Raw genomic sequence first — 10,049 nt, 5'->3', positions numbered from 1 at the left:
TTGTTATAGCACATTACAACTTTATGAATCAATTTCATATTTTTAATTATTCATTGTTGAGGATTTTAAACTATTCAAAGTATTGTAAAATTATCGTGTAGTATATCACCGCCCACCATTTTAATGGTTGATATAAATTAATATTGTGAGCAACAGACAAAAAAGTTGAGTGATTTAAAACTGAGTAAGTAAAATAAAAAAACAAAACAAAACATCAGTATATGGATCAATATACTTCACGGTAATATAACAATGCGGTAATATGTTTTTGATTAGACAATTAATGAGGCTAATACAGTAAATATTATAAAAATCTATTTATGTTGGTTAAATCAGAAGATTGTTTTAATGTAATACAATTTAAAATCACAAAGTCAAGTTTGTTTCAATGTCTTGCTTGATGTGAAAACATATTTTATTTGTTTGTATGACATTATGAATTCGTTCGAAATTCTAAATAGATTTAGATACCAAGGATACCTAGTTAGTGACATGTTGCCACAAGCCTCTACTTAAGACAAAATTTATAAAAAACACATATCTTTGAAACTTTTCATCAAATAAAATAATTTTAAAAGAGTATCTGAATGAATTCAACTATTTTAAAATGCTTGACAAATCATAATGTCAGCAGTTTTAGGTAAACTTTTATCAGTTATTATTATATACCAGTTTATATAACACGAGCAACATTTTAAATTCTTATACGAAATCTTTAAGGGCACTGGATGGGGTTACCACTATGGGGATATTTATTATATGGGAGTACGCAGAACCCCATTATCATCATTTTACTTTGGTTACTGAGTTTGATGCAACTGCATCAAACTCAGTAAAAAAGTTATCAAATGGATGAGATCTGTGTTTAAAGTAGGTCAGGTAAAATCATACTTGATTGACTACAATCTTCTTCATATTGACAAATAGCATGCCAAATTGAAGTTGTATTGACTAACTTAATATGATTGTGTTATTGTAGCTGCATATTTTTATGGTGCTTTAATTCAGGAACAACATTATTTTAACAAAATTTTCATAAATTGATTTTAGTATTTGTTTTCGCGTTACTAAAAGTTTGCATTGTGACAAAAAGGTTCAATGTAATATAATTGAGGTTTTTAAGAGCAAATAAATATAATTGAGGGTCATCTTTTAAACTTGTGTTAGCCCTCTCCTTAACTTTAACTTTAACTTGTGTTATAAAGGCCTAGGGCTAGAAATCTTGTAACACTTATCTTGCAAAGGGGAGCAGGTACAGTACAAGAATTAACTTTAATACATAATATCTGGTGCCCGTACCACGAAGACAATTGTATAGGATAGTCCATAGCTTAGGTACCCACTTAACTTAAGTTTTCCACGATACAATTATACTCCGACTATAGCTTAAAGTAGAATAAGTATATTCAGTTTAGTTACATTACTAAGTAAATAATCCAAAACACACTTTAATTAATTTGCCAACAAAAAGCAATCAACAAAACAAACAGGACTAATAGATGGACCACTTAAATATTTGTTTAAGCTTTGGATGTTCCTAAATAATGAAAAAATATTGTGTTGAACAATGTGATAGCATCCACACAGGTACTTAACCTATGCATTCTATTTGGTGCGATCGATTGTCATGTTGCTGTAGTACGGTGCAATTAGACCTAAACCGGGACATCCAAAAAAAAAGTTTCAAACCAGTGCCAAATTGTTGAGTACACTTCCCTCAATATGTAAAAAAAAGTTACACTGATTTGAGTGTCGGGTTTGGGGGGGAGGGGGTGAAAATGGGGTGAAAATAGGACTTTTTTTACTTTTTCGCAAATACCTCAAAAACGGTGCGTTTTTCATAGAATATAATGAATTACAAAAATAATCTACATTAAATTTCGAACAAAATGATACCATACAATACCTATCTAATATGAACGGTTCAGGTAATATTGAGGGGTAAATGTGATTTTATTCTTAAAATTCTAAGAAAAGTTGTTTTTTAAATGGAGGAAACCCATGGACACCCATAAAAAAAGTTTCTAACAAGTGCCAAATCGTTCAATAACCCTCCCTTAACATGTGTAAAAAAGTTACACTGATTTTCGTGCCGGTCTTGGGTAGGAGGGTGTGAAAACGGGGTTGGGAATTTTATTCATAAGTAATTTTGTAAATTTTGTTAAGTAACACTTTTTATTTTCCATTTTATCACAAATATAACTACAATATAAATAAATATGACTTACCTACCTAAAAAAGACAAACCTACCTAGATACGGGAACACGGTGAACTTTCTACCGTTTGAATTCTTAAGAAGATGGAATAAAAAATAACTGAAGTTACAACGATTTTTAGTTGTAAAATTATTGTGATTAAGGCTACGCTATTCAGGGTTGCCTCATTTTACAAATAAAAATCGTAATATTTATTTATTTTTTATTATTTTAAAAGCTAAATAAAAGTGTTACAGACATTTTTTCATAAAATTAGCCATTTCTAGCAATTTCAATTTTAAAAAATTAAATGGCCGCCATTTTAAAATTTTTATTGGATTAAGATATTTTTTTTCTAACGTGGGTCTATTTTACCTCAACATACATACCAAGTTTGTTAATGATCGGTTAAAAAATTCAGAGATGAAATAATGTTTTTGTGAAAAAACAAAATGGCAAATATTTTTGGAAAAAAATACTCTTGATTTTCTTTTTATTTTCACCCATAGAACCATTTCCTGGGGTTTGGCTGTTTACTTACAGGACTCCCTGTATACAGGATGTCTCACCTAAAGTGAACCGATAGCTAACTTTTTTATCATGGGTTATACAGTTAGTTGACTTCTTATGAGACACTCCCCTTTATTTTTTAGATGATTTGGAATGGTTCCCAATTTTAAAAATATGTTCGCCATTTTCCAATATGGCCGACAACTTTGTTATTTCTTATGGAACACCTTGTAGTTTATGATTTTTTTAGTATATAAATCCAATTTAAAAACATTTTTAATTTTGACATTTTCCCTTAAAAGCTACTCGTTTAGGAGTTACAGCATGTTACACTTATGGAAAAAAGGCTTGTTGTGTGTACATTCCGCATCCTGTAGCTCATAAACGAGTAAGTTAATAGAGAAAATGCAAAGAACAAAAACTTTTTTATGGGTATCCATGGTTTTCCTGCATTTAAAAAACAACTTTTTAGAATTAAAAAGAAAAATCACATTTACCCCTCAATATCTCCTAACACGTTCATGGTAGATAGGTATTGTATGGCATCATCTTGTTTGAAATTTAATATAGATTATTTTTGTAATCATTATATTTTAAGAAAAACGCACCGTTTTCGAGATATTTGGAAAATAGCAAAAAAAGTCCCATCCCCCCCCCCTTTCTTTTAACCCTCCTTCCCAAATCCGACACTCAAATCCGTGTAACTTTTTTATACATATTAAGGGAGGTTAATTGAACAATTTGGCACTCATTAGAAACTTTTTTTATGGGTGTCCATGGGTTTCCTCCATTTAATAAACAACTTTTTTTAGAATTTTAAGAAAAAAATCACATTTACCCCTCAATATTACCTGAACCGTTCATAGTAGATAGGTATTGTATGGTATCATTTTGTTCGAAATTTAATGTAGATTATATTTGTAATTTGTTATATTTAAAAAAAACGCACCGTTTTTGAGGTATTTGCAAAAAAGTAAAAAAAAGTCCCATCCACCCCCCCTTTTATTTTAACCCTCCTTCCCAAATCCGACACTCAAATCCGTGTAACCTTTTTATACATATTAAGGGAGGTTTATTGAACAATTTGGCACTCATTAGAAACTTTTTTATAGGTGTCCATGGGTTTCCTCCATTTAAAAAACAATTTTTTTAGAATTTTAAGAAAAAAATCACATTTACCCCTCAATATTACCTGAACCGTTCATAGTAGATAGGTATTGTATGGTATCATTTTGTTCGAAATTTAATGTAGATTATCTTTGTAATTCATTATATTTTAAGAAAAACGCACCGTTTTTGAGGTATTTGCGAAAAAGTAAAAAAAGTGCTATTTTCACCCCATTTTCACCCCCTCCCCCCCAAACCCGACACTCAAATCAGTGTAACTTTTTTTTACATATTGAGGGAAGTGTATTCAACAATTTGGCACTGGTTTGAAACTTTTTTTTTGGATGTCCCGGTTTGCTCTTTTTTTAAGCTAATTGCACTGTACTACTGGGACAATACTGCAAATCTAAAAGGTAATTTTCCTATGCCCACGTATGGTTTATTTAAATGATAGTAAAAATTAATTTAGACTATGAAAAAAATCACATGAATACAACTTATGTAAACGGTATGGATTATAAATTTCGAGAACTTAGGCTATAAAAAAATACATATTAAAACGACATTGTATATAATTCATATCAACTGAGGGGTTCACAGTGCAAAAAATATATCATTTTTTTAATACATGATCTTTATCTTTTCCTAATAGGCTTTTTTATCCATTAACCATAAATAACACTTAAAATATTTACAAAATAATGTTTTTTTTTACTGAGCTTAAAATAAAATGTTACCTTTGATGTAATGAACATAACAAACATATACATTTATTTGATGAAGCTTTTGATATTTCATCGTAATTTACAAAGCTTGGCCGAAAAGTATACACCTTACAGGAAAACTGTATATTAACACTGATAAATTAGTTAACAACTTTTACACTAAAACTGTAGTTTACAATGATCAAACCGAAAATGGGTGCGATAAAGAATGAAATCTCTTCTAGTTATATGTAAAGTTTATACATGTTAAATAGACAGGAACAATGAGTAATAACAACAATAACAATGACAATAACATAACAATAAGAACAATGGTTTTACACATTCATATACAGTATTAAGTTACTATTTATTTAATGATCAAAGTAACAATTTACATCTTATATTATCATTTAGAACAACGTGAATACATTTGAAATCTACCGTCTGAGTATTTTTATAAAGTTTGAATGAAAATTCCAATCTTCAGTAACGGAAGTCGAATATTTCATTCTCGCTTCCCTAAAGTGACAATCGCTTTCAATATGAAAGTGCTATATTGACCTTTTGCAGGCACAGTGTACGTTTCTGTATTTTATTTATTTCCATTTTATAAACCATCCAATAATGAAATACATGTTTGCCCTTCTACTTCTACTGTTTGACCCAATTCTTCTGCTCAAAATGTTTTTAGCTTAGTAAAAATACGAGAAAACTACTGTATGTGTTATTCAAATGGTTGGATAATTTATTTTTCACTCTGATAGTAGTTTTGGATTTGATACAACTGAACATGTTATTTTTAATGATGCACTACTATAGCTAATCTTTAAATGTATAAGTTATTTAATGTTTCTGGTGCGTTTACCTATATTGTTGTTGCATATAACAACAGTTATGTTTTCCATAACTATTGTAGCTAGAATAATAAACCTTGCAATAGAAAATGTGTTCAATTGTATACACAGATAACTCTCTTAATAATACCAACACATTACTAACATAAGTGATATGGTACTAGTTTAATAAGAATTGGGGATAACACCACTCCAATTAAAAATTGACATCGTTTTAGAAAAACTATGTTGATTTTTATTTACATACAATTACCAATAGCATTAAATGCCGCAGATAATAATACAAAAATGCATATCAGTTATAAAATAAAAATCAGGCCTGTCACCTTCCTTTTGAGCTTGCTTTGTTTGTACACAGTCTTAAGATAAACTTTTGCAAATTTATTGAAGAAAAGTATTTATTATTCATATTTAGGTACATTATAACTTGCAGTTTATTTTGAATAAAAAGTTGTATTCAAATAAAATAATAATAAAATAATGCAAATTATTTTGACAAAAAACAAATAATTTACATGTTTCTACAATACATATTTAAGTCTATCTATTTAAGTTTTAGAAAACACTGGTGAGTCTTACTGACAATAAATTCCTAATAACACTAAACCCTAAGTAGTTTAACAATGCAAATCAGCTGTTGTGAAGAACAGGAAGCAGTGCTGCCAACTTATGAGTTTGTTTTACCCAGCGACTGTCTATTCCGTTAATTTGATTTATAAAAAGAAAACTTATATAATCTGTCATAAAATAAATGGAGTAAAGTAAATGAAATTCACTAAGGAAAAGAATTTAAGAAAATGTGCGTTTTAAGTAATTAAGAATATTGTGGCAGTACACAAAGTAATACATTAAGCTAGGTTTCTAATCAATATATTTATTATGAAAGCATGGGGTTTTAATTGCACTTAGAATAATAAAAACATAAAATTTGATATTATCTTTTTCACCATGCCGTATAGAGAGATGCCTTTGAGCAATGTTGTAGATAGAGTGAAATATTTTTTATAATACAAAATTGTACATTCTCTCCTAAGTTGAAACATCCATTAAATTTATATACAACGATTTTTTTTTATGTAAAAAGCTGAGCGATAAAGAAGGTCGAAACATTTCTTTTCGTCGTCTTCTTGATAAAGGTTGCAATCAAGAAAGTTGTAGTCTCAATTGATTCTGTTGATGAAATCGCTGAAGTGATGTCTAATTTTCATGTATGTCTTGACTAGTCGTGCTATTAAGTTTACTAACAAGGTTGTTGATGGTTGATTGTTGATGGTTGATGTTGGTGGTTGATGTTGATTGTTGATTAGTTGATGGTTGATTGTTGATGGTTGATGGTTGATGTTAATGGTTGATGGTTGATGTTGATTGTTGTTGATTTTTGATTGTTTATGTTGATTGTTGATGTTGATTGTTAATGTTGATTAGTTGATTGTTGATGTTGATTGTTGATTAGTTGATGGTTGATTGTTGATGGTTGATGGTTGATGCTGATGGTTGATGGTTGATTGTTGATGGTTGATTGTTGATAGTTGATAGTTGATGTTAATTGTTGATTGTTGGTTGTTGTTGTTGATTGTTGATTTTTGATTGTTGATGTTGATTTTTGATGTTGATTGTTAATGTTGATTTTTGATGTTGATGGTTGATGTTGATTAGTTAGTTGTTGATTGTTGATTAGTTGATTGTTGATGTTGATGGTTGATTGTTGATGTTGATGGTGATGGTTAATTGTTGATGTTGATGGTGATGGTTGATTAGTTTATCGTTGATGTTGATGGTTGATGTTGATGTTGATGGTTGATTGTTGATGTTGATTGTTGATGGTTGATGTTGAGGGTTTATCATTGTGAGTGTTGATTAGTTGATTGTTGATGTTGATTGTTGATGGTTGATTGTTGATGGTTGATTGTTGATGGTTGATTTTTGATGTTTATGTTGATGTTGATGTTGATTGTTGATGGCTGATGGTTGATGTTGATGGATGATGGTTGATTGTTTATGTTTATGTTGATGGTTGATGTTGATGTTTGATGTTGGTGGCTGATGTTGATTGTTGATAGTTGATTGTTGATGTTGATTGTTTATTATTGTGAGTTTTGATGGTTGATGTTGATGGTTGATGGTTGATTAGTTGATTGTTGATGTTGATTGTTGATTAGTTGATTGTTGATTAGTTGATTTTGGATGTTGATGTTGATGGTTGATGTTGATTGTTGATATTGATTGGTGATGTTGATGTTGATTGTTTATTATTGTGATTGTTGATGGTTGATGTTGATGGTTGATTGTTGATGGTTGATGTTGATGGTTGATTGTTGATGTCGATGTTGATGGTTGATTGTTGATGTTGATGTTGATTGTTGATGGCTGATGGTTGATGTTGATGGTTGATGGTTGATTGTTAATGTTTATGTTGATGGTTGATGTTGATGTTTGATGTTGATTGTTGATGTTGATTGTTGATGGTTGATGTTGATTGTTTATTATTGTGAGTTTTGATGGTTGATGTTGATGGTTGATGAATGATTAGTTGATTGTTGATGTTGATTGTTGATTAGTTGATTGTTGATGTTGATGTTGATGGTTGATGTTGATGGTTGATTGTTGATTTGTTGATGGTTAATGTTGATTGTTGATTAGTTGATGGTTGATTGTTGATTGTTGATGGCTGATGGTTGATTGTTGATGGCTGATGGTTGATTGTTGATTGTTGATGGTTGATTGTTGATGTTGATGGTTGATTGTTGATGTTGATTGTTGATGGTTGATGTTGATTGTTTATCATTGTGAGTGTTGATTAGTTGATTGTTGATGGTTGATTGTTGATGTTCATTGTTGATGGTTGATTGTTGATGGTTGATTGTTGATGTTTATGTTGATGGTTGATGTTGATGTTGATTGTTGATGTTTATGTTGATGGTTGATGTTGATGTTGATTGTTGATATTGATTGTTGATGTTGATATTGATTGTTTATTATTGTGATTGTTGATGGTTGATGTTGATGGTTGATTGTTGATGGTTGATATTGATGGTTGATTGTTGATGTCGATGTTGATGGTTGATTGTTGATGTTGATGTTGATTGTTGATGGCTGATAGTTGATGTTGATGGTTGATGGTTGATTGTTTATGTTTATGGTTGATGTTGATGTTGATGGTTGATTGTTGATGTTGATGGTGATGGTTAATTGTTGATTTTGATGGTGATGGTTGATTAGTTAATTGTTGATGTTGATGGTTGATTAGTTGATGGTTGATGCTGATGGTTGATAGTTGATTGTTGATGGTTAATGTTGATTGTTTGTTATTGTGAGTTTTGATGTTTGATGTTGATGGTTGATGGTTGATTAGTTGATTGTTGATGTTGATTGTTGATGGTTGATGGTTGATGGTTGATGTTGATTGTTGTTGATTTTGATTGTTTATGTTGATTGTTGATGTTGATTGTTAATGTTGATTAGTTGATTGTTGATTAGTTGATGGTTGATGCTGATGGTTGATGGTTGATTGTTGATGGTTGATTGTTGATAGTTGATAGTTGATGTTGATTGTTGATTGTTGATTTTTGATGTTGATGGTTGATGTTGATTAGTTAATTGTTGATTGTTGATTAGTTGATTGTTGATGTTGATGGTGATGGTTAATTGTTGATGTTGATGGTGATGGTTGATTAGTTAATCGTTGATGTTGATGGTTGATTGTTGATGGTTGATTGTTGATGTTGATGTTGATGGTTGATTGTCAATGTTGATTGTTGATGGTTGATGTTGAGTGTTTATCATTGTGAGTGTTGATTAGTTGATTGTTGATGTTGATTGTTGATGGTTGATTGTTGATGTTAATGTTGATGGTTGATTGTTAATGTTGATTGTTGATGGTTGATGTTGAGTGTTTATCATTGTGAGTGTTGATTAGTTGATTGTTGATGTTGATTGTTGATGGTTGATTGTTGATGTTGATGTTGATGGTTGATTGTTGATGTTGATTGTTGATGGTTGATGTTGAGTGTTTATCATTGTGAGTGTTGGTTAGTTGATTGTTGATGGTTGATTGTTGATGGTTGATTGTTGATGTTGATTTTTGATGTTGATTGTTGATGTTGATTGTTGATTAATTGATGGTTGATTGTTGATTGTTGATGGTTGATGGTTGATTGTTGATTGTTGATGGTTGATGGTTGATGTTGATTGTTGATGGTTGATGTTGATGTTGATGGTTGATTGTTGATGTTGATGTTGATTGTTGATGGCTGATGGTTGATTGTTGATGGTTGATGGTTGATGTTGATGGTTGATGGTTGATGTTGATTGTTGATTGTTGTTGATTTTTGATTGTTTATGTTGATTGTTGATGTTGGTTGTTAATGTTGATTGTTGATTTTTGATGTTGATGTCGAATTGTTGATTGTTGATTAGTTGATCGTTGATGTTGATGTTGATTGTTGATGGTTGGTTGTTGATGGTTGATGTTGGTGGCTGATGTTGATTGTTGATTAGTTTATTGTTGTTGTTGATGGTTGATTAGTTGATGGTTGATTGTTGATTTTTGATGTTGATGGTTGTTTGTTGATGTTGATTGTTGATGTTGATGGTTGATGTTGATTAGTTAATTGTTGATTGTTAATTAGTTGATTGTTGATGTTGATGGTTGATTGTTGATGTTGATGGTGATGGT

The sequence above is a fragment of the Macrosteles quadrilineatus genome, unplaced genomic scaffold (assembly GCF_028750875.1).
Source record: "Macrosteles quadrilineatus isolate MER2022 unplaced genomic scaffold, UCM_ALF_1.0 Scaffold_6__1_contigs__length_79288215, whole genome shotgun sequence".
In the NCBI taxonomy this organism is placed as follows: domain Eukaryota; kingdom Metazoa; phylum Arthropoda; class Insecta; order Hemiptera; family Cicadellidae; genus Macrosteles; species Macrosteles quadrilineatus.
This window is presented reverse-complemented; position numbering follows the sequence as displayed.